The 25,427-nt window shown below is 46.8% G+C and overlaps 1 protein-coding gene and 1 long non-coding RNA gene across 2 annotated transcripts in view; both read right to left on the bottom strand.

Moving 5' to 3' along the window:
• CYSTM1 (cysteine rich transmembrane module containing 1) overlaps positions 1-25,427 on the bottom strand; it is a 66,415-nt gene that overhangs the window by 40,933 nt on the left and 55 nt on the right. The window lies entirely within an intron of this gene.
• On the bottom strand, positions 6,203-25,425 carry LOC125333804. The gene is made up of 2 exons (XR_007206972.1): positions 7,939-25,425; positions 6,203-6,765 (listed from the first exon to the last, which is right to left on the bottom strand). It is a non-coding gene; the product is annotated as an uncharacterized LOC125333804 (long non-coding RNA).

Below are 25,427 nucleotides of genomic sequence, written 5' to 3'. Positions count from 1 at the left end.
AATTAAAAGGAATAAAGATAAGCTGCGAGGAGGCAGAGTCAGAAAAGACATGGGCACCTTAGGAGAGCCAAATCCAGCTGCCAAAGGTCAGGAGGTGAGGGCGGGGAACCCTGCAGGTTGTCAGGGGTTGGAGGGCAGGACCTGCTGGTCATCTCTTCCCTTCTCCGATGCTTGGGAGAACCAAAGCCCCGGCTTGCCTCCATCTCCTCTTATCCCAACCCAGACCTTTCCTTTCCTCTCCACATCTTCCTGGGGCACCCTGTGCTGAGGTGAGGAGTGCTGGGTTTGCACATGGCTTGCTCAGGATTGCCTACTAAAGCGAGGGGAAAATCAGCTTTTTACCTCATCTCGAAGCATTTAAGCCAAATGCTCCTGTGGGGACACTAGGGGAGAATCACCACATTGTTTTGAGCAGGAAATCAGCTTTTTTAGAATACACAGAGAAGCATTTTGTAGCCAAGCTTCTTGGTGAGATATTGGGACCATGGCTCCACCCCGGGAAAATGGGCTTCCTGCAGCCTCGTGGAGGGATAGTCCCTGAGCCCCAGGACAGCCCTGGAGACCTCTTAGGTGAAGCAAATGTGCTGAGAAAAGGCTTAGCTGGTGAAATACAGGTGTGGAGGGACAGGGCAGAGGCAGAGCCTGCTGCCCTGGGCTGACACCGGTGGGCGTCCCCTCCTGGCACTGGCTGCTGTCAGAGAGGCTGTAAATAATTACTATTAATATTCTACTTCAGCTCAAAGCCCATGAGCTGGGCGTGCACAGGAAGCAATTATTATTATTATTGTTACTATATGAGTTATTCCTTTCAAAATAGCAATGTCATTAAAAAAAATTGCAGCTAACTCTGCTTTTCCCCAAGGAGCAGGTCTGCTGAGGGCTCACATGTGTGACGTGGTCTCTGCCGTGACGTTGCTCCGCAGATGGTTTGTATTTTTCTGAATCACTGATTCCCATTCTGTGTCAAGGATCTGTCTGGGCAGAAAGACCTCAGGGGGCACAACTGAAAGGTGAAAAAGGCAAAAAGCCAGTTCTGCTCTGACTGAAGTGGGGCCCCAACCCAGCTCTACACCAAAGGGGCCCAGCACTGCACTGCCTTCCTCATCCTCCTCTTCCTCAGGCACCACTTTCTGAAGAGGCTGAGAGGTGCATCCAGCTTCACCCAGCAATGGTCCCCTCACTGAGGTCCAGCATTCCCAGTTCCCAGGCAGTGTTTGTGTGTGTCTGCCCATTGCCAGGGCTCGGGCTGCACCTTTTCCAACCACCTGCATGGGAGTTTCGGAGCCACTCACTCTGCTCATTTGGCAAGGACCTGACCTGCACGTGTTCCTGGCAGGACTGGGCTGAGGCTTAGAGTTGAGCTGGGGCGCTGGCCCAGGAGTCCACAAGAAGCCTCACTGGGCACATTTGTGGTATGAAGTGAAAAAGAGCACTAGAAATTTGTCCTTCATCTGTCTTCCTGACCCATCCCTGGGACACTGAGATTTCCCTTTCAGTAGGGGCTGAACAACTGGGAGACACATAGGTCACCAGTTCCCCAGTGCAAGGCTCATCTCCTCCTCCCCAGAGGGCCTCGGGTAGCAGGTGAGATCTCCTAAGAAGCTCATCAGGCATCCCACTACCCACCATGGCCAAAACCAGGGCAGAAGCCCATGTTGTAGGGAGCGAGTCTGTGTAAAGGCCAGCAGAGCTCAGGACACCCTGCCCAGCACGTTCCCAGTTCCGTGGCACTGGGAGCTGGTGGTCTGGAAGCAGACCAAGAGACCATGGGAGTTGGGAAGGTCTCTTTCCTGCCTGTTCCTCGTGGCATCTCCTGCTGGGGCCAAGGGTGGTGCCAGCTTTGTGCCAACACACAGGCAGTAAGATCTGGCGGCCATAAGACTGACAAATGGGGCAGTGGTGGTGGCCACCATTAGTTCCATACTTAATGGCCATGTGCCCACAGCTGTTTTGGGGGATGGGCTGGGTAATCCCTCCCACTTCCCAAAAAGCCACAGACAGGTGGCTCTTGCAGCCAGGGGCTGCACAGGCCATGCCAGGGATCCTTGTGTCCTAGCACTTGGGTAGGGACACCACGGCCCGTGGAGGCACACGGGCAGTCCCCCGGCTGTGACACCAGCAGGGCTCCAGGGTGTGTGTCCTGGTTCCAAACAGGATCCTTCACTCCCTGACACACTTCCTGGGGCTGCTCCCTCCTTGATCACCTTTCCCAGGTGTTTTGCTGTTGTCCAAATGTTGGTGCTTCAGGAGCTTCTTTAGTTCATGAATGTTTAGCCCTTAGTAGAGCCACGGATTTTTAGAATCAAAAGGTCATTTCTAGGTCACTGAATAATTACTATTGCTGTCCCCACTGTCACTAATTCCATCACAGAGAAGCAGCAGCCTGCTGAGCAATCCTCGAGCTGCAGGGTGAAAATGAAGGGAAATTCAGCACAGAAAATGCAAGATTAGGGGCACTTAGTGCCACGGGCTATTGGGAGGAGAAGCAGGGGCACCAAAGCTGGGCACAGGGACTCCGTACATCCCTGCTGCTCCCCACGCGGGGCTCAGCTCATCCTACACACGATGTTACTTTCAGAGTGCTTAGCACAGTGAGGAGGTGCCTGCAGCCCCTTCGTGCTGCCCCTCCACCACAGGTCTGGGCTGTGGGGTTTTGGGCACACACTCCTTTCTTGCAGCTTGTGGTCAAAGCACCGTGTTGGTCACAAAGTCTGTGGGGACATCAGCGTTTGCTGTGAGCCAGGGCAGACCCTCACAGGGCAGGGGGGGAGCCACCAACTGGAGGGAAAGCTGTTGCTATTCATGGAATCATGGAATGGTTTGGGTTTGGAAGGGACCTTCAACTCATCTTGCTCCACCTCCCTGCCATGGGCAGGGACATCTTCCTCCAGACCAGATTGCTCCAAGCCCCATCCAACCTGGCCTGGAACACTCCCAGGGATGGAGCAGCCACAGCTCCTCTATTGCTGCTAGAGGGGAGTTTTTTGAGGAGCAACAGGATCTTTCAGCTGCCTGGGATTATCTTGGGTTAGATTCACTGCCTGGCAAAGTGAGGGGGAGCATCACCATCTAGTGGGGGCACATCTGACCTCCCTCACTCGTAAAAGCTTTAGGGACCCTCTAAGAGCAGGAATTGCTTGCTCTGGGGTGAAGCAGCTCCTCCTGCGCTTACGGGAGCCCGGCAGCTACACTGGGCCACCGACTGCCCTTGTGATGGCCAGGATGTCATTCCATCCCTCAGCCAGGGCAGCATGCAAAGCGTGGCAAGGTGCTTTTCCATCACCATTCCTGGGAGATACACTGCAGGGCCGTTCCATGACCAAGATGTACAGCCTCAACTGGGAGTCCTTGCGGGCAGTGAGCTGTGCTGGACGTTACAGCCATTGTTACTGTCCATCTCACACGGCAGGGTAGGGAGAGGCACTTTGGGCATCTCCTGCTCCCAGTTTTAGTGCAGTTCAGTCCTTCTGGTCAGTGCTGGAAGTGTTTGCTCAGACTGTGATGGATGCAGGCTGGCTCAGGGAGACATCTCTGGGAGGAAGAGCAAAGGGACACACAGGGAAGCAAGTATCTGTTGTAGGGTCAGTCGGGCTGAGCTGGGCTCTGCTGTTCAAAACCAGCCCCCTCATCTTTCCCACTGTGTTTATGGCTCTCCCAGGGCATTGTCAGGGTCAGGTTCTTCCAGGCATCCCTTGGCACTGAGTTTTGGCTGCCTCATGGAGACAGTTTCCCCGGCAGTCCCTGCCTGACGGCAGCCCGGGGACAGCAGCTGCCTCCGAAGGCTCTGGACACGTCTGTGTCCCAGCTTGCCCAGGGGATGCAGAGCAATGGCTCCCCAAGAGTCACACTGCCTTCCTCCTTGCCTGGCAGCAGAAATCACCCTCTGTCCTTGCCACGGCTTTTGATTCTCAGGCCAACTTGAATGTTGGGTATGTTGTAAAATTCCCACTTTCAGCATCTCCATATTTTAGACTTGAAGAAACAAATCCAGGACAAAAGAATTCAAGTATTCCTTTTGCAGTTCCCATGCTCTGCTGGGTTGAAAGGGAAGCTCTTAGGAGATGGATCAAGGTCATGTCTATGTGTCTTCATTGCAAATATGCCTTCCTGGAAATCCAGAGCAGTCTCTATTCCCATCACCCACATGGCAGGACTGGGAAGGATTGGGCAGCTACCAGTTGGCTTTTGAGTCACTTCTCCATGTGAGCAGCAGTGGTAGAAGCAGCAGAAATACCTTCTCTGTTTCCCTAGGTCAGGAATGCCACCCTGGGGCATTTATCTTGAATAACCTACTTTAGCCAATTCCCAGAAAAGTCACAGGTTCTCTGCAATGCCAAGCAAACCAGCATGGAAGGAATTGCTTTGGTTTGGAGCCATCCTGTGAGGCAAGGCCAGCTCAGGATGCTCCATATCTGAGTTACTGGAGCATTGCCCCATCCATTACAAACAAATCTGAGCAATTACTAACCCCAAAACTTTGTGACCAGTGTTTTTGTCTGATGTTTCAGTTTGGTTTTTGCTTTAAGCATTAAAATGAGCAGTGGAGACATGAGAGGCAGTGGGATCAATGCTGAGGGTCACTCCCATGTGCTATAAAGAGAGTGTTGGGCTTGGAGTGGGAAATTAGCCTAAAGAGGAAGTATTTTCTTCCAAAATAAGGGCCTTTCATGGCTTGGCAAGGTGTAGAGCAGCTGTTTCCTGCTTCTTCTCAAGTACCAGCCATTGGCCAGGGGGTATCAGCTTGGAGAAGCATCTGGCCCAGATAAGTTTCCTGATGTTACTCAGACAAATGGAGCCATTTCATCAGTATGCTCAATTCCCCCCAAACCAGAAAGCGAATTTCTAGGAATATACTGCTCATAACCATGGGCTAGCTCACAGAGGACATAGAGATGTGTGTAAATATGCTATTCAGGGGAATAAGTGAGAGCAGAATAATTTCCAGTGGAAACAGAGTGGTCTAATGGATGAGCTGCTGGGGTGAAAGGCTCAGGGAGAGCTGGGGTGGTGCTGCAGGGCCCAGGGGTGGATATCTCAAACCTCTCCAGACCAGTGAGGGTGAGAGGGCAGCGGCAGGCTGGGGGAGAAGCCGTCCATGTACCTGGAGCAGGGTGTGGGCTCATCCCTCCCCAGCCAGCGGAGCCAGCGTGGGGTGGGACAGGAATCCTGCCCTGAACATGAAGCGTGAAATCCATGTCCAACAAAAATTTCAGCTAGCGCATAATGTAAGCCCTGGATGGGTTTGTAGCCAGGGCTCTGGCGCTGAGAGCATTGAATTAAACATGGGGTGACTCAGCGCTCGGCCGCGCCAGCCTGGGAGCGGGGAATGCGGGGACAGGTGCATTATTGATCGTTTCATTTTCCCCAGGTTGGAGCGCCCGGCAGAGAAGCAGCGTCTGCGGCGCTTAGAGGGGGACACGGTGTGGCCAGACTCGGCATTTGCAACGCCTGCCTGCTCTTCCTGCTGCTCCTTCCCGGTACAGGCATTTCTGCATCCAGCCTCTCTCCATCCGCAGCCCCTCCACCCTGGGCAGGAGCCCCAAGGCAGGGTAGCATCTGCCCCATCCTCCACCCCCGGCTCTCCAGGGAGCTGTGGGGGCTGCACAGCCGGGTCCCCCACGCCACAGAGCGGCCCTTGGGGCTCGGAAGGGGTGGGAGCCTCTGAATTTGCCTTTGGCCTCGCTGATGAGCCAAAGCCCTCCTCTGCTTCAGCCTCTGGCAACTGCCCGCGGACCCACAGGCTCCGAGCAGGGGCACAGGGTGTTCCAGCAGCCTTGGAACAGCAGGAAGCAGGACCAAGCCTCGCTGGAACTGAGTTTGACAACTCATTACCTCACAGGATGATGTTTTACTTCCATCCCAATGCTTTCTGCTAAAAACCCATATCCTGTCTCTGCAGGCTCCGGGCCTCAGCCCGGTGAGAACCGCAGGGCTTTGGGCGCAGAGCATCCTGCTCCGTCTCAGCTCTTTGGGATGCGAAGGGACGGCCTCATGGAAGGGCTTGGAAAACGTGAGCTAGCACTCCTGTCAGGCCTCGCAGGGAGAGGCATGCTCTGCCTCTTCCTCAGAACCTAATTTGAACCACAAGGATGCAGTGAAAAAAAAAACCTGCTTTGGAAGATTTTAAAGAACAGCACGAACTAAAAAAGCAGCTGCCAAAGCGAATTTCCATTATTAAAAATCAGCACTGATAAGAGCCATCTTAGATCAAATAATTTATTTAGTAATTCCATGTAAACACTTCAGATTTACTAGCAAATACAATGCTTGCTGTTCTTTTAAATAGATCATTCAAAAAATAAGAATCTATTATTAATGGCAGGTTGACTAGAGATCTCCATACTACTGTACAATAAGGAATTGGTTTTCTAATGGATTTAACATCTCGATTTTTCTTGTTCTGCATTTGCTTTACACAAAGCCCAAAGGACACAGGTTTGAACTGCTCCCTGACGATGCCACTGCGGCCCGGGGTGTTTTGGGGAAGGTACGCAGGCAACTCCTCCCATCCTGGCATTGGTGTGAGCTGATGTGAGGGTGGGATGGCAGAGCTCGCGTGAACACTGTTCACAAACACACGCCTTTTCGGTCAGAAAACAGACAGTGAACGGTGGAGAACTTCTCTTTGGGATGTATAAAAGCAACGAACTCCATCGTTGGCATTTACTTATCAACACAGCAGTACACATACACGTATCCACAGTCTGGAAAAGCATCCTATGAGCTGGAGAAAGCAGTGGTTCTGAGGCTTGGTACACCAGTGCACTAAAACCAAAAGAATGATACCTTCTTACATAGTCAAATGAAAAATAAATATCTTTATTTTCTGCCTACTTTATTTCAGTTTTCAAATAAATTTTAAATAAATCTGTACAAAGTATACTGTTACAGTATATATTTGTAAGTGAACTGAAATGCCTAAGTGTAACAACACTACAGGAAAGCAGTAAAGATTGGCACATCTCTAATCAAGATTAACTTTTACACTCAAAAAATACCAACGCCTGTGAAAACCCTCAAGATATTTTTGGTATTTTTATGCAAGTTGCGTTGCAAACACATGACAGACCAATTCTCCCCTGCCTTGAAAAGAAAAATCACTTCTCATGGTTTTCAGAGAACATGAACATCTTTATGATGCTAAAGGGACACCATCAGGTGAAAAGAGAGAGAGAGATTTCAATTTTTAAAAAGCAAACACTTTGGTCAAAAATTGGTCAAGTTTTAGACTTTGTGCACTTTTGCCCATCTCCCCGAGCTCCGACGGCAGCCGGGGCCGGGGCCGGCAGGACTGCGGGAGCACCGCCACTGCCCAGCCCCCTCGGAGCGGCCGGAGCGCCGCCCCGCCGGGCTGCAGGGATGGAGCTGCTCTGGCCAGGGACCCAAACCCTCGGGAGAGGAGCTGTTCCCCCTGCGATCCAAAACGAATTAACACACATGCCACGGGGCTGCGTTTTTGCGGCTTTTTTTTCCCCCCAAAAGCAAGAAACTAAAATTGATCTGACAGTGTCCCTTTGCTCAAAATAAAGACTTCTGTGCTGGAGAGGTCAGGTACTGAAACAAACTTGTTCACAGGGTCAAAGAGACAGGTACATCTCAAAATTCAAATTTTCAAATCCAACTGCAGTTATTAGATTCATGAGCTCTCAAAACCTCCTAATATTTTGTTAAATAGTTCCCAACTGGGAATTGGGGATAAATACTACAGATTAAGAGCGAGAGTTTTCTCTCTTAATCTTTCCAAAGATATATTATTCACTCAAAGTTGACATGCTGAAAGTTAATCTTACATTAGAATGTAATTGGCTGCAACATAAACCTATAAATAAATCAACTACCATAGATTAAACTCTGTTAAATATTTCTAAGTTAATAAAATATTGACAGTATTATAAAATTACAGTATTTACAATAAGAAAAATCTAGACTAATATATACCTTTAACAGATCTCTTCTCCAATTTGGGATTGCAACGGAATTATGAATATATGAACAATTTATTAGAAAGTTGCATTGCAATTATCATGTTTTCCATTAGAGCTAGAGAGGGTGAGCTATCACTGCCTTTGGAAAAGACAAAAAGTGACTTCTGATGGTGGGGTGTAGCTTTTGAGTACCAAACTGGTAACAGGAGTCCTCCGCAAGACGTCTGAAGATAAGGTAGGACCAGCCTCAACTGCTCAGATTAAGGTTGTATTACAGAACTGCCAGCAATCAGAACCACCCAGGCTGCAAAAGGGGAGGAAAGGTAGTTTTCAGCTCAAAGTGCACAGCTGGAAGGGCTCCCCTCATTCTGGACTCCAACTAAGGCTGCAGGAGCTTCGATCTGCTCTCAGGAACAGCAAAACCCTCGGCTCGGGATTCGTGAGGAGGAAACGAGCCCCAGTGCTCCTTAAAGGGACATAGTTGGGCTGCAGCTATGCCAAAAACACCCGTGTCAACCATGTACAACAAAACCAGACTGGGCATTTGAGATCCTCTTTGACCTGCTTTTTTAGGAGGTTATGTTTTTTGGGGGGTCAGGGATGGGTTTTGGTTTGGGGATTTTTTTTGCATTTTGTTTGCTTGGGAGGAGAAAATTGGCTGGGACAGTGCTGTCAACTCATTTTCTATCCCTCATCAGGTTCTCTGCTTCTGGGGTATTAACAAAACATGCAGTGTTTGGGTGGCACATACTTGTGGGGAAAAAGGAGGCTTCAACACTCCCAAGTCAATTGGTCTTGGGATAAACCAAAAGCAATTTGAGTCCTTAAAAATCGCCAGCTGCCTTTGGGGTCTCAGACACCCAGTGATGTCCTTTTAAGGATCAGATCTTTCACTTGCCCTTTTCCCCAGCTTCGGAGGAAGAGTTTACAATGAGTTTAGGAAGGGCCATGTTCACATTCTCTCCCTCCTCCCCATGTCACATTTGCTTTCTAGAAAAAAATGGGAGGAAGAGTAAGTTTCAAACTCCTTTCCCACCCTTCCCTCCCCCAGTCCTGCTCTCTGTAAACCAGAAATGGCAGTTTTTTTAGTGTACATTTTGGGATAAATTATTTTCTCAGCCCCAAGCCTGAAGATGCTAGTGAGAGACCTACCCGCAGGCTTCGGAGAGGAGGAGCAATTTAGGGGTTTCTACCGGTTCCCGTGGTGGGCAGGTGGGAACACCTCTGTCCTTAAAAGCAGGATTTAAAATGGTAAAAGAATAATTTGTAAACTCAGATCTACGTTACCAACAGAAGGCTCTAGGTCCTGCGGGCTCCAGTTCCCAGAGATGCAGAGCAGGAAAACTAGAAAGAGAACTCGGTACCTTTCAACCACCTGCTGGGTTGTACTGGGGGGGAGTGGGGAATGAGAGAGACAAAATGCCAACTGACCTTATAAACAAAGGTATGTTTAGGGCTTCTGGTTTCAGGAATAAACCGATATTTACTGGTAAAAGTCTGCCAAAAAACAAAAACAGAAACACAGGATTACTGGTAAATATTGGTTTATATGGAGAATTAAAAAAAAAAATTAAAAAAAAAAAAAAAAAAAGAGATGTCATCGTGCTCCTGATCTCCACGTGCTCCCAGGCAGGACCCATGGCATCCCTGCACCCGGCCATGTCTCTGGCACCCGGACACCTCAAACCAGAAGCCTTGTGTTGAGAGGAAAGTTGTGTTTCTTTCCTTTACTCCCCTTAAACTACGTGTTTCTGGCTTCCCCCCTCCCTCCTCCGCAAGGCTGGTCCTACAGGGGCTTGGCTCAGGACATGGGAAGTCTGCTTCCAAAAGCACTTGGAAGTGAATTTGTACATAATATGGTATCTCAGCACAAGGCTGCTGGGGCCTGAGCCTCGGCTGCTCCCTGAGATACCATAAAATATACAAGACTGAGTGTATATTTTAAATAAAGCATTTTCTTGTAAGTGGCATAAACCCATTCATTTTATTTACATGCTTATTTATTTCCAAAAATAGAGTTGGTCCACATTGGACAAGAGAAATCAAGAAGCCATACAGTAGAAGAGTTAAAAGTCCAACATTTAACCAAAGTACAATGAAATTCCAGAAGTCTGTGGCTGACTTGAACCACAGAAACATACACATGAGCCACACAGACATTTGTACATAGAGCATTATATTACCAATAATATTTGCAAACATGAGGTCAAGATGGCTAAAAACCCAGCAGGACTGACCCGGGGGTGCTGGCTGAACAGAAGTGGGTGCTGAGGGGCTGTCACTGCTGTGGGGAAACACAACTCTCCAGAGATTTTGCTTCACTTTCGGTTTTTTCTTTAACTGAGAAAGTCCTAATTTTTCTGCCCTGGGGATCCAAATCGAGGACATGGTGAAAGCCAACCCCATGGAGCTCCCTAAATGCCGGGGTGCCGGGGGCTCAGACCTGCGGGACAGCGCGGATGCCACACAGCACCGGAACCCCGCTGGAGGGCAAAACCCTGCCCTCTGCTACTTGGCCTTAAAGATCACCTGGAAAAGAAAAAGTCGGGATTTATACCCTTGTGGTGTGCTGCGGGGTGTCTGAAAAAAAGTCTGGATGGGGTTTGTCTTGAAAACAAGGATTTCCCTCCCTTGCCATGGGCAATTTTTGGCATTAGTTAATTCCAGTCCTGTCTACCTTTCCTGGAAGACCACAAATATCCTAGAGGATGTTGCACTGACAGATGAGGGAATAACTTTTTTACATTAAAAAAAAAAAGAAAAAAAGCTTGGAGAATGGACAGCAGAATTAAAAAAAACCAAATGGAAAAGATGCCTTATCTCTGCGTGAGGGCCCAGCTTGTCTGGGTATTTCCATGGGCCTCACCATGATAACATCTCAGTGTCTCCAAAGGATGGAAAAACAGACTTAAATCTGTATGTTCTTCTGCAGAGAATTGCAGCAAGTAAAAGGGGGAAGACCATTGTAGCACTTCTGGTACTTCTACAAACCACCCACGACACGGGGTAGAACCACACGAAAAGGGTATAAATGAATTTTCCTTTTTCAAGTCATCTTTGCCACTCACGCTATTAAGCCTAGTCCAATGTGAATGCTAGTACAGAGCTAATGTACAGAATACCAGTGATAATTATCGGTACCTAACAGGATTTAAAGGCGAGTATACTCAGTACAGTTATTAAAAAACACTATTACCAGAACGCCAGAGCTCTGACAGCAGTTACACAAAGCAGCCGTGCAGGTCTCTACGAGGATGGAGCCTTGAGCACAAGTCGCTATGATCATCTGAGCCTGTGACAGACAACTCAATCTCCTAATTTGTTTCCTAGAACATTTCTAAACGCTGATGTGAAATACATTTTAAAACAGAGATGGGCCTGATCCTGTGCAGTTGGGTACGAACAACACACCTCAGTGAAACTCAAAGCCCAAATTCCTAAAGAGAGAGCACAAGAAATTGTTTCTTACATCAAATAACTATCATGCAAGCATACCACGATGGTTTTATATTGAGTACTTCAAAGTCAGCTGGTATAATTCAACTAGAAGTGAGCAATCTAATGGATATCTAGGGGTAGGCACAAAGGTTGTGCCAGTGACAACCACCCGATTACCAGGGAGAGCAGCACAGGGACACCGTGGGGGTCTAACGAGCTGTGGTACAGAGGAGCTCCTGCTCAGCAGCCTCACAAACCTGCACCTACATCTGGAATGTGCAGGGTTCCTGTGGCAGGCTACACACCTTCACTTCATTTGCTCTGCTGCCAGAATCTGAGCTCTTCTTCCTGAATGAGCAATTCACTTACAGCCTGGCATACTGACGGAGCATTAAAAATTGCTTTTTTCTCCCACTGCCTGTTGCCTCACATGTCCCCATGCTCACAGAACCAGACCTTATCATGCTCTTCTCAATTTTCCAGCCATAGCCAGGCTGGGGTCACTTCTCCAGCATAACCCAAGCACTCTGCTCCTTGTCTTTAAACATAAACTCTGACTGAAAGCCTCGCAGTGCCTGCAGTTATCCTGCTTCTATTGCAAACTCCAACAACTTATCAGAGCACTCACTCTTCGGTACCATGATCTGCTGGAGACAGGGAAGATGGGAGAAGTCAGGGTATTTGCCATGACTCCTAGACTTTTAAGAAGCCTAAAACTAAGCCAGAGCAGCCAAAGGTTGCTCTGGCTGACACCAGTTACTTGTGGGTGCTCCTGAGTGTCTTGGGAAGAGCGATAACACAGGTCTGCACATGCACACACACCAACAACCCTCCCTCAAGGACAGACCTAGACAAGAGCTGGAAGGTGCTGCCCAGACCTCCGACCCTACTCCTTCCCTTTCTGCCCATTTTCAAAAGCAAGAGTTTTTTCTCAATAAAGATAAAAGAAAACAGAACGTACCCACAGTATCAGCTATCCAGGCACACTCTGGGATCTGGCAGACCTGCAAGTCCAGTTCAAGGCAGGAACTGGGGGTGTTGCTTTACAGGAGAAATTTAGATACCATATTACCCAGTACTCTGGGCTTGTTTCTCCCCTCAGATCAGACTTTGCAACTTGGACCTAGTGGTGTCCACCAGAAAAGTTCCATGAAAATCAACCCTTCTCTACCCAGCAACTCTGGTTTTAATGAAACCATTGAATGGAACTCATTTGCTCAAAGGCTGAAGATGCAGACTTGGAAGTCTTTAATCATTCTCTAACTAGACTTTAGTCTGCCTTTTGCTCCCCAAGTGACCAATAGAACTGCAACCAAGGAAGGGCTCCATGATATTTCTCTTCTCATTATAAGCCTATTTTTTATCCTGCTGTTTGTCAAGGTGCTCAGACATTCTGGCAGGTGCCCCAGCAAACCCGACTGATCACAGAATCAAAGAATGGATCAGGTTGGAAGGGATCACCTGGTCCAATCCCCTTTCTTTGCAGAAAGTGTGCTGCTTTCCACCTCACACACTGAAGAGCTCCAGCACTTCAGCTTCTCTTTCTCAAACTGGAGTTCAGGGTTGCTGCTCTTCAATTCCCTGTGCCTCGATTACTACTTTAATTAAAAAAAATAATAACCTGACATTAGGATGTTATCTAGTCATGGAGAATACTAAGCTGTTTTTTGACAGCCCTGGTTTTGCTAGTACCTTTAGTGTTTCAGAGCCAAGCTTTTTAGAAACCCCTTGATACACCTGTTGCTCCTCTACTTGAATTTCCTACTTTGCTCCAGCATCTCTGCCTCACTTGAGTTTCAGAGGGAGGCTCCTTATCTCACCCAAAAGGATGAGGTGATGGACAGCAGGCTCTCAAACATGCCCTGTGCTCCAGAATGACATGGAGGAGTCACTTCAGTGGCATGAAGCAGTGCAGGAAATGAAACCCAGATTTTCTCCCCAGCCCTGTCTCTGATGTCCCTCAGACACCATTGGCTCCCCAAGGCCCCCAGCTCTGCAAAGCCCTGCCTAAACTGCTTCATTTTCTGCCCTACCACATGGTTCTTTCAGTCTGCTCCTCAAGAGTTGGACTTCTGTCTTTTGATGGAATCTTCCTGAACTCCAGAAGTCCCTTCCTTTATAACTATTTTTAACAACAGTTGTAGGGTTCTTCGCTCTTTCATGACAGACTTCTGCCTCATCTGGATGCCTGTAACCTTCCCACATATCTATGGTAAATCTAAGGACTTCATTTTTCTGATCTTCTCCCCTGCAATATTTTGTAACACAAGACTCACTTTTAGTCCAGCACCTTCCACCCCTGAGAATACTGAACCTGCAATTCAGTGACCCCCAGCTGGTCACTGCCACTTGCCAACTCAACAATAATTTTATCTTGAATCAGTTCTTACGTTTTAGTCCTAAACAAAGGCTAACTCTAGACCAGGCTGTTACAAGAAATGATCCTTTAAGTAAATCAAGCTGTTGAGCACCAAAATGTTAGCCAGTTCCTTCCCAAACAGTCTGGCTAGATAGCATGGTCATAATGGAACTTACTTTTTCTAACAGATTTATGAAGATGCATGAGCCTGTTTTTTTCCCAAGGCTCAAGAAACCCACAACTTTCCTCTTGTCTGGAATAGAAAACTTCCTAATACCTCCATGTCATTAAAATACAGAACTTATATCCAACATAAATGCAGCTGTTTGGTTGTCAGGACTCCAATTTCCTCAGATTTTACAGCAACCTTTTAGATGCAGTGTTCTTTATGACCTAACATACCTGCTCAGTAGAGTGCAATGGCAGGTAATGCAGTATCTTATTGATTTCATCACCCCCACCATGTTTCAATCAGACCAGCTGTGCCGAGGTCTTTTTTCACCACTGAGCAGTCTACAACAATTATTTTTGTCTCCTGTTTCCCCCCTGTTGTACAGGTGTGCCCATTCCTCACTCCAGCCCACAGCCTGAAGCTGGCTGTCCCTCCTGTGCACACAGCTCTGCTCCCAACCTCTGCACATCCCGAGCCCCGACAGCCTCAGCCTTCCCCCAGCTGTACTCAGTCTGTCCTCCCCAAACCCTGCCCACTTCCCGTGCCACCAGTCTGGGGACGCCTGGGCTGAAGTGGAAACGCTGTGGAGTCATATTCACTTCACCTCCCTGTCACAGCCTTTTCCCACACCACCAAGACTTTAGGAAGAGGTGCTGCCACATCCTAAATTCTATCTCCTTCCTGGACACCCAAATTTAGCTTCTCGGGTATCTCAGCTTCAAGAATGGCAGCTTCAGGCTTGCCCCAAGCACTCTGATACCTTTCAAGGTCTATGTGTCCAATCAACAGGCAAATAGTTCTGACCTGATGGATCTCCTGTCACTGGGAGCTTGTTATTTCCCATCACCAAATCCTCTGCCATTCAAACCTCCCACAGCTGCTTCTCCACCTCCTGGTGGCACCTCCAGAACACAAATCAACTCCTCAACCAAGGCTTTGGTTATAAATCACCCCTTTAATCCTGTCCAGTTTCAAGCCTCCATAAATACAAAGCAAGGCAGCAGGTGCTGTGGTGGGAATGAACCCTGACCATCTGCAGAGGATTTGATGCCATCTCTCCTCCACCAGCTCAGCAGTTCTGGCCTCAGGATGCTTTCTAGAGCCTGGAATTCCCCCACTTGTTGCTCCATACAATATTTTATCAGCAGATAATCACTCGTAAAGCGTGTCCTCTCTGCACTCTTGTGTGCAGTTCTTTGTGCAATTAAGCCAATGTACTTTGATTCCCATAATTAAGCTAGGAATTTTACTTTATGACCATATAAAGTCCATCTTTAAACTAAAAATAGACTGACTGTTAACAGATTCTTTTTTTAAAATGACTTTAAACTGCCAATTAGAGACTTGCATTGGACAAGATAAGTTACATATGGCCTTGCAGAAGCCTGCAAGGACTCATTTTCCAAGACTTTTATTGACGGGTGAAGCTCAGAAGCCAACTCTTTTTTTCCAAGATAGAATGAGCCTCTGAACACAGCAGACCTATCCACAAACCAAACTGTTCGCATGCACGAAAGCAGAGATGGCTTTTACATGAATTTGCAGTGCTTAGTTCAGAGTTATTAATGACAGAAAATAATTCAAAGCCTTTAGTCCCTACTTTGCTCAGACCTGCCTGGTTGCCCTTCAGCAGCCCGTGGCAACGGTGAACCTACTGTCATTTATTATTTAAATAAAACAATCTTTTTAATAAAAAGAAATTCTGACCCCATTTAAACTCTGTACCTGACAAGACACCGGCTTCTTTCCTTCACCTCTGGTACTGCTCACACAACATTTTTTTTTAAGCTGACCTGCCCACACAGCTCCTGATAAGCCAATGCTACATTGCCAGCTCTCCTCAGCATCACTCGAGTGGGAGGTTTAAATACCAGATTTCACAAAATCCTTTCTCCATGATTCCTAGCCCTGGCATTTCCTGAAGTATTGACAGATCGGCAAGCCTTCCCAGCTTGCCCAAAAGTGAGCCAGCTGGACCTGCTTCTGCTGGACTGAGGCAGAGAGAAGAGCTGGTCCCTGAAATCCCAGCGCTCACCTCTCGACCCCCAGGTGAGTTCTGAGGAGCCTGAACCGGCTGACACTGATGTGCCGATGCAGACTCACTCCCCAGGAGCTGCTGGTCTGAGCTCCCCTGCCCATATGAGATGCCTGGGCAAAAGGTGAGCCCAGGCAAGTTCCAAACCTCAGGAGACTGCGGCCTACATCATGCTCACTATTGTGCAACCAGGATGGAGCACGGAGAAATAAAATGCATTCCCTAGGGAGACAGTAGAGCAATCCCAAGCCGGGGAACAGAGACACCCAAACCAAGGTGGCTGCCTTTCAAACGACACTGCTGCTCCCAGACATCCCAACAGACAGGTCCTGCCCGATGCACAACCACTGTCCTGCCCTCTGACAGCTGCCTTTCTACCCAGAGTGAGAACAAAACCCCCCAAACCTCGAATGTCCCAACCTCGATGGCAGTTTGAGTCCGAGTCACACATGAAGACATTCACCAGTAACAGAAGAAACGACCACTGCTCATTTACTGACCCTCAGCTCTCAGCAACAGAAACTATCCAGGCAGGTATGATACGGACAGAGCCTCCTCCAGCCTCATCTCAGCACCTGCCACATCAGCACAGCTGGTGACACAGAGGAGCTCAAACCATGCTGGGGGGGTCATCCCTGCAGCAGAGCCCCCACAGCCACCCCAAAACACCCCGTGCCAGTGCTGGCCCATGCATCAATCCAGAGCATGATGATGATGATGATGATGTCTGAGAGCCCAGGCTCAGCTCCCAGACCTTCCTGCAAGCATGACAGCAACACCTCGCAGCCCAAAGCGCTGACTCGTGTCGGTAGGACACGATCTCTTGCACCAAGGCATTCACCCACGGGGCTGCTGCACGGTCTCTGCATCATGTCCAGTAACACAGCCAAACCCACCGGGGTCAGCGTGGTCACGGGCCTTCAGATGCAGCTTGCCAGCCACTTTCACAAGCAATTCTCCACTGAAATCAACATCGTGACTGGGATGACATTTCAACACAAGGAGGTTTTTCCCAAAAAGCTGTCTAAATCTCTCCAAGTCATGCACTTGCCGTCCCAGCGGCACGCACTGGGATCAGCTCCCACAACAGCCACCTCCCTCCAAGGTCTTCCCAGCCAGGAGGGGCACATCCTTCCTTGCTGCAGATATAAATCCACACCTCTCACCTCTCCAATCTCAAACAGAAAGAATGAAGCTGGGTTTTTGCTTCCTGCATATTTCAAGATAGTGTTTCAAGAAAAAAATACTTCAATGCCACAGCCAGGGAGACTCAGCAGAAACTCCCACTGCCAGTGTTGCAGCCAGTCCTCTTTGCACTTCAGTCTGCTATGCGGCCTAAGACTCAGAAAGGGTTAAGGTGTGTATTTTTGCAAAGCTGATGTCAGGACGGACAGCAAACCAACTGATCACCAGCAAAGCCAAGGAACTGTCTGAGTTAAGATCGAGTTCGTGCTGGGGAGATCCAGCAGATTCTCATTCAAACCAAGCACCCTCCCAGCTGATGGCAGATCCAGAAAGGAGCAGAGGTTCACCACGTCATGAACCTAAGCCTCAAGACCAGGTGTGGAAATGGCCAGAGTCATCAGCACAGCCAGAGCCAAGTTCAACAGCACAGTAGTCCCTGCTCAGGACCTGACAGCTACATTATCTGTGTTTTGGATATTTCACTCTCCTGTGAGCTCTAGCTTGGTCTGATAAACCTAATGCCCACTGGTTGGTAGAACCTGTCTTAGTTAAACCCAAACTGTATCAGGTCTTGCACTCTGAGACTGCTCCAAGATACATTACACAGGGACAGCAGAATTTCCCTACCAAACCACATAGCCAATTCGAGCTGCAGAGATACTGCCACAGCCCAGGTGATGTCTGGTCACCCAAAATGAGACAACACCCACATGCAGGCAAAATCTATGGCCAGCCTGAGCAGGCTCCATCTTAGCTGGCCATGGTGCCTTCCAGAGCAAAAAGCTCAAGACCAGATCCCCTCTCTGGGTAAAGGAGCGCCAGCAGTATCGATCTGCAGAGGGACAGTGAAGCATTGTTCTGGGATATCCAGCCTTTCACTCTGTCTTGTTTTAATCAGTCAACATTCAAAAGACAGATAGTGGGGCCAAAAGTCCTCTATCTTTATCTTTTTTCACTTAATCTCCAGCTGACATTTTTCCGTGAAAACATGCCTCGTTTCTTGCTGTATGACTTCAACTCTCCCTCTTCAGTGATATTTTGCCTCAAACAGACTACACAACCGGTTACTGCTTTTATAGAGGTGGGAGTGACATGCTTTGACTCTTCTGAAACACAAAATGCTCATCTGGCTTCAGCCACCAAACTGCAACGATGGGACTAGCAGAGCTACCCCAGCCGGGGAGCTCAGCCCCTGCAGCTCCACAATCCCCGGGGACCAGCTGCCTGACACCCCTCAGCTGCCTGTGACAAAGAGCCACTGCCGTCAGGCTCCCATGGGCTTCTCTAAGTGCCATCCCCCATACCTGTGCTGATGCTGAAGCACTTGCATGGCAGCCCAGGTGTACCTCGGCCATCCATCTCTGCCACATCCAATCTCCCACCTAGCTCTGAAAGCCTTTTCCCACCCTGCAGACAGACAACACCTTTGCTGTGACTGCTGGGAGCTCCTCCCCTGGGACAAACTCTTTTCACCCAGCCTGAGTCTGCCGCCTCAGGAAATGCCTTCGTTAATGACAGCACCACACCTGCCCAAACACCAACCCGCTCATCCTTTCCCTTCCAATGTGCTCCTCCAGCAGCAACTTCTATGCCATCCAAATTGCAGTAAAATATCCAGAATGCCACTGGAGAATTAACACTGTGAACCCCTGCAAATGGATGATTTGGCCTTTACTTCTCTCTGGTATCTGCAGCTGTTCGGCACTAACAACAAGCAACACCAGCCCAGTAAAGCCTCGTGGCCCACTTGTAATTCACAAGAAGTGGGATTGTTGCACGCCCTTATGTGAGCTGCCTTTCTCCCAGACTGCAGTGCTGCTAACACACAGCCCCATCAGGAACTGAAATGCTTTGGAAAGATAACGAGAAGAATAGGCAGGCTACGAGAAACTCCCAGAGCGGACTCAGGACCATCTGGCACGAATGGGAGCGGGAAGGCAGCCTCTGCTGGGAGCAGAGCAGACAGCCCCGCTCCAGCTGCGGAGCTTCCGGAGAGCTGCCACACGAGAGGCGCATCCTTCCTGCGCCATCACCCTCAGCCATCCCAACACAACACACACCACTTCGGAGAAAAAAAAAATAAAAGCCATGAACTTCAGGCCCAAAGATTAGGCTCTGGGCAATACAAGCTTTTAAAAAAGGTTATAATTTTGGAAGTCCATTTAAATTAACCTTAACTAGCTTTAAACTCTATATACGTATCTCCTTGCCACGCTCACAACCCACGCACATTTTGCCGTGCCAGCGAGCTAAATCATGTGCAAGTGAGCAGAGTAAAAGGAACCACAAAAAAAAGCTCTGGGCAGAAACTCTCTTTCATTGTTGCAAGCGGCACAGGAGATGGCAACAGCAGAAGGAATCAGGAATAAAAATGGAACTCGCTTGTTTACCTCGTCGGTTTTGTCAAAACATTGTGACAACACTTTGCGTGCAGCCCGTTTCTCTGTTCTGCCACCAAAAATTCAGAGCCCTTCACCTATCTTCACACATTCCAGGAGAAAGCCAAGAAGAGTAAAACTTTTAGGGAGAGAAATGAGTGTGCAAAAGATATAAAAAAGCCCAGCTTGAGAATTTCAAACTACTGGGCTTCTCTTCCAGATAGTCCAAACACCACCAGAAACAGTGACCCTCCAGCTGCACAAGCTGAGTTAACAAGGAGCAGGCAGCCAACAAAAGAGGAGAGTAAGACAATAAAGGGAAAGTTTGGGTAAGCCTGACAAAAAGCAAAAGAAAAAAAAAAAGAAAAAAAAAAGGCAAGAAAAAAAAAAGCTGCAAACTGGGTTTCTAAAAATGAAAAATTCTTGACAGTGTCTTTTTAAAAGAGAAACTCCCAGCACTTCAGGCAGAGCCCTACCTCTCCAAAAGCCACCCAATACAGTAGGAAGCAGCAGGTTTTTGAAGGAGCAAATGGCACAGTTGTGGAGGAATTTGACTTCACTGCCTTCTTTCCAACTCACCTAAGAGAGACTCATTTTGTACCTGGAGGACTAGTGAAACTGAGGAAACTGGAAATTGGTTGGTTCTAGTTATACTTTTGAGTTTTCCTGCTTGACGAGAGTCCCTAAAATGTAAACCTGTTTTAGCATTCTTGTACATTAATGTCGTCATTCTCCCTGCTGACTCCCACAACTTCTGCCACAGACAAGTCAATCAGATTTGGTATATGCCCTGGGACAGGGAAGGGGAGGGCTGGGTTTAAAGCAAACAAGCAACCAAAAAATAATTATGTCAGTGCTCTGCAAGGTGTTGGATCCAAGCTCGGTGGATCTGCTGAAGTCTTCGATCCAAAAGACTTGGCAATTTTACTTAAAAAAAACGAAACAAAAAAAAGTTGACCTCTTGAACTTAGAGAAAAGCAAGTGGCAGACCTTGGAGGAAGGGAGACAGCGTGTGAGGGTGCAAAAACATCATGTGCTGTAGTTCACCACTTTAGAAGAAATCGGAGTTTTGCTTTGGTTGGTTTTGCTTTTTCTGAAGTGCCAGGGAAAGGCGCTTCCCAAAGGGCGACTTTAGAGTTTACGGGCGCCAAGGTGGAAGCGTGAAGTGAAGACATGCCAAAAACATCAGGTTTGCATAAACCCTTCTGGAAAAAGGGCACCGTGTTTTAGGAAAAATGCATATCTACCAAATCTCCACTGACCAGGGGCCACTTGCACACGCAAAGTTGCATCAATTGGCAGCATCAATGCTGACATTTTTGCCTTCTCCTTCCACCCCCCTCCCCAATTTTTTTTTTCCTTGGGAGACATACAGCGCCACTGCATTAGAACGTACAAGAAATGAAAACAGTGAGTACGACTGATATAGATCCATTGACTTTTTATTACAAATGTACTTGATCACTTGGCTTCAAAAAAGTTTAAATCAACCCCTATTTTCTGTACGCCAGTACAAAGTAAAATCTATTTTACAAATTAAATACCTAAAAATTTGACAAAAATATTAAAGTTTGATGGAAAAAACAGTTATAAAAATCTTAAATCCCCTTTTAAGAAGATAAGAGATAACATTCCCTCCCAACCCCCACAGTCCTGTTATACAATATTAATAGTCATTTTTTTAGAATAGGTAGGTATGTTATATCTTGCTGTTAGCATACAAGTCACTCTAATAGCTTTATCTGTATATACTCCAGTTAGTGCATGAATGTCAACTGATTGAATATAATCAACTATCTTTAACTGATCCCTAATTTACATTTCATAGCTTGCATAGTTTGAAGGGACAAAGGTTACACTACAGCTAATCATAAAAAAAGGTGGTTACAGTGCTATTTTTAAAGGCAACAAAGTAATTGCTCCCAAAAATAAAAAAAACCAAAAACCAAACCAAAACCAAAAACCAAAAAAAACCAAACCCGAAACAAAACAAAACAAAAAAAGAAGTTACCGGTCGGCTCTGAGCAGGGGTTAAATCCCCGGCAGCAGCTCTGCCTGGCTCGCAGGGTGGGCTCCGCGCCCGCCCGCTGCCCCTGGGGCAGCCCCTCTGCGCTTCCCACAGTCCCGGGACAGGTTGGGAACCGCTCTCCCGGCAGCGCTACCCCCAGCACATTTCAACCCCTGCGAGGGATACGCACGAAGTGACACTGTCAAGTATTTCTTTCCTTTTTTTTTTTTTTTTTTTTCCCTTCCCAATTGAATTTTCAAAAAACGAAAAGCTCTCCGCCTACGGGCGCGCCTGGCTGCGAGCTCGGCGCGCTCCCGGCACCCGCGGCCGGGCTCCTGCTCGCCCGCGGATCCCGCCCGGCCCATCCCGGGGGCTCCCGGCGCCGGGGGAACCCCGCGGGGGTCCGGCCAAGCCCCCCGGCTCCCGGGAAGCTGCGGGCTGCCCCCCCCGCAGCATCGTAAGCGGGACCGCAAAAAAGAGGCAGGAATCAACAGCGGCTAGTGCTGTTTCTTTTCTTTCTTTCTTTCCTTCTTTCTTTTTTTTTTATTTAAATTCTCAAACATAGAGCAATTTCACTTTTTTTTTCTCCTTTTAACAAAAAAAAAAAATAGAATTTGAATTTGGAGGACGTTTCTCCGTTAGCATAAAACCACTTAAAAGGTGGTTGTATTTCAATGGTAAGTTACTTGACAGTGTCCCTTTAACTTAAAAATAAAATAATGTCAGTATTGCAATGAATTTCAAGTTTTCTTGCACGTAGTCATTATAAAGTAGCTTTTATCATGCTCTTGGACCTATTCTACAAGACATTTAAAAGCATATAATCAAGGAAAATATAAGGCATACTTCTCAGGAATTAGGTATCTTGGCACATTTGAGCATACTGTCTTTTTTTAAAACAACACATATGGTCAAATATACCTTTCTTCTTCTAACATTAAACAGGGTTTTCTGCTCTGATTTGTTTTAAACACTGAGACATTAGAGCCTTGGTAAAGTACCGAGCACCTCCGGGAAAACAAAAATTAAAACAAAAAAAAGCAGAAAAATAAATCAAAAGAAAACTAAAAACAACCAGGAGCAAAATCCCACGAATCTTTACAGTCATTTTAGTCTTTCGTTATCATCATTCATCAAGTCCTTGAACATACAGAACGTGCGTTAAAAGAAGAAAAAAACCAAACCAAACCAAAAAACCAAGGAAACACGCAGAAGAAACCCAAAACGAGACAAAAACTGACCACAAGTTCTCGGCCACTGTTCACAGAACTGCCCGCGGGCTGTTCCAGGCTGTACTGGTTTGACTGGAACCGCGCGGCCCGTGCGCTTCTCGAGTCAGCCGGATCCTGGGCAGGATCCGGGCGGCGCGGGCGAGGAAGACCACGGGAGCAGCCTGCCTCGTTAGCGATGCTCCCAGGAGCCGGGAGGGACGGAAGGACACTCTGCCGTGCTCTCCTCGCCTCCCGCTACTTATTGCTGGGAACGCACCGCGGCGGCGTGGAACTACGGGCGCCGGAGCGGAGCGCGTCCGTCGGCAGCGCGACAACTTTGGGGAGGGCAGTGAACAGCAGGACCGAGACAATCAATCAAGTAGCAAAACCAAAGCAATTAAATTCCTAACTACGTCTAGCAGCATGGAGAGTGCAGTCCCGACACATCACAGTTGAAGTACAATAATCGCTGGAACTGCCCATCCAGAGCCTCCGATTCAGAAGGTTATCAGACACGTTTACATGCAATTGAGAACCATTTCAAATGTCACATTACGCACTCTGAAAAGCTTATTCCGCTACTGGGAAATAGGAAAAGTGCACATTAAAGCAATTTTAAACATTTCCAGTGATTGTTTAAAAAGAAACAGAAACACCTCGCTACCAGCGTCTTGTGTTTAACTTTCTGTGAACACTAACAGCAAACTTCTTTCAAGGGCAATAATGCATGGTACAATGGAAACAGCTTGTTTTGACACTTACAGTACATCTCAAAAAAACCAAAAAAAAAACCAAAAACAAAACCCAAGAAGAAAAAGGGAATCATAATTTCAACCGGGAATAAAACGACAGCAGGAAATCAAATTCTTTAAAACAAGCTTTTTTTTTGTTTTCTCCCCACCCTTCCAAAACTCCATCCTTGCCCCTCGGTAAAGAAGTGCTGGCAGCTCCTGCTCACACAGGAGCAGCTCAGGTCTACCTGACCCCTAACTCAGCCAAGACCATTCAGCAAAATGATTGCATTCCCAAAAAACTTCCGAGTGGAACAAGATTCTAGTTTCTCTGAAACGCTCTCTACTGAATTCCAGCCAAGAAAAGAAAAGAAAAGAAAAAACAAAAAATAAAGTTTTGTTTTCACTGTTTAAGGCATCTTTTTTTTATAACATTTTCTCTTCACTCGCAATGATGATAGTCATGCAGCAGTTTAATGATAAAAATATATTAATATTTTTACTATACAGCAGCAAGAAGTTAGTCAATTAAAAGCACACCAACTTTTTTTAAAAGAAAAAAAAAAACAAAACAACCCAACATAACCGAAAACAACAAAGACAACCTGTAAAAGTCTATTATTATTCTTATTATTATTACAAACAATTTCAATTTGGAGAACACACCTGGACAGATTAGTGTTCTGACAAATCTGTGTTTCCCTAGCCTAGGCTTTGAGCAGAGCCCGCGCGCGGCGGGAGCTGGGACGGGGAGGGCAGGGCACGGCCAGGCTCGCCAGGTATGTAGCCAGTAATAATAACTAGCACCACAGCTACATGGAAATAATCCGTTACGGACACACACCGGCTTGGCTTTCACTGTCCAACCAAACTCCGACCCCCATGGCTCAGTGGGATCACGCTGCCCTCGTGCTGCTCTGGTTCCTAACAGGCCTACGGAAGTTAACAGGGATCAAAGCATCGGTCCGGACCTCTCACGAGTTCAGGAGATAGTGCTAGTGCCAGTGGCGACACGGAAAGACTCGCTACCTGCTGTCCAAAAACAGGTGCACTGGAAACCGCTGCATGTCAGGTTAAGTACTTTAAGTACACAGAATAAAAAAAATATATTATGAACAATACAAGTACATCTCATATACACAATAATGACAATACGCCTACTCAGTTGTAAACCAAACAGGTGCAGAAAAAAAATATTATGGGAGGAAATTCTTTACTTTTCGTTTTTTTTTTTTCTCTCTCTCTCTCTTTTTTTTTTCTTTTCCTCTTTCCTTTTTTTTTTTTTTTTTTACTATTTGAAGAACTTTGGTTCAAACGTAAAAATCACAAGTTAGCAAATTTCATTTAAATGCCTTTTTTAATAATTTTTCTTCATGTTCACAGAAGTTTCACTGACCATTTTTATATGTTTAAGGTCCAGATGCAATGCATATTGTATAAAAGAGAGCACTTATTGTTTACCTTGCATGAATTAAACCTACGTACCTTTTAACTCTACAAACTTCTGCATAACATTTAGACAAAGCTCAGACACACAGCATGCCTAGCCCTCATATATATATACACATCTCTAATCACAGGTATATAGGGTGTCAAATATACTATAGTAACCTCCATGTAAGGTTCGAAATTTGGTAACAAAATGAGAAGAAAAAACTAAAAATATTATTTTACGTGTTCTAAAATATCTCTTTTTTTTTTTTTTGTGCTAAAGTCAAATGTTAGCTCAACATGAAAAGGACTTTTTTTTTTTATATAATTCAGCAATATTATAATCTTGACCATTTTTGCAAACACTTTTAATAATAATAGCTTAAACGTGTACAAAAGTTCTCGGTTAATTAGGGAAATAAACACTCAGTTCTTTATATTTTTAATCAAGTAGGAAACACAGTTCATATATAATGTTATTACTTTTTTTTTTTTTTGACTCTTTTTTTTTTTTGTGTGTTTTGTTTTTTTTTTGTTTTGTTTTGTTTTAGCAG

This window comes from Corvus hawaiiensis, chromosome 15, assembly GCF_020740725.1.
Source record: "Corvus hawaiiensis isolate bCorHaw1 chromosome 15, bCorHaw1.pri.cur, whole genome shotgun sequence".
Classification (NCBI taxonomy): domain Eukaryota; kingdom Metazoa; phylum Chordata; class Aves; order Passeriformes; family Corvidae; genus Corvus; species Corvus hawaiiensis.
This window is presented reverse-complemented; position numbering and strand designations above follow the sequence as displayed.